Source organism: Penaeus monodon, chromosome 21 (assembly GCF_015228065.2).
Source record: "Penaeus monodon isolate SGIC_2016 chromosome 21, NSTDA_Pmon_1, whole genome shotgun sequence".
Classification (NCBI taxonomy): domain Eukaryota; kingdom Metazoa; phylum Arthropoda; class Malacostraca; order Decapoda; family Penaeidae; genus Penaeus; species Penaeus monodon.
Window position 1 is genome coordinate 37,029,809 of NC_051406.1, and position 273 is coordinate 37,030,081.

Genomic DNA, 273 nt, shown 5'->3' on the forward strand with positions numbered 1-273 from the left:
CTCGTCCCAGCATTTCGCCTTACCGGGACGAGCGTGGTGCTTTGCCACAGAATTCAGTGAAGTGGGGCAAAACTCCAAATTATACAAAAGTAGTGTAACATAACGAAAAACAAGACGAACAACCAAATCGTAAAAAATTAGTTTGTTATTCATACAAACAGATTCATAATCGAGTGAAATAAAACAGTATGATGTTCTTGGGCAAGCTGAGCGGCACAAAGATCATTAAGATGATTAATGAGTATACGATTACACGAAGCTGTAGAGCCATAA

The 273-nt window shown here is 38.8% G+C and overlaps 1 protein-coding gene across 1 annotated transcript in view; it reads left to right on the forward strand.

Annotated features, from left to right (window-relative positions):
- The window catches only part of LOC119586447 (LIM domain-binding protein 3-like), a gene marked incomplete in the record, with an annotated part of 85,993 nt that overhangs the window by 20,755 nt on the left and 64,965 nt on the right, over nt 1-273 (forward strand).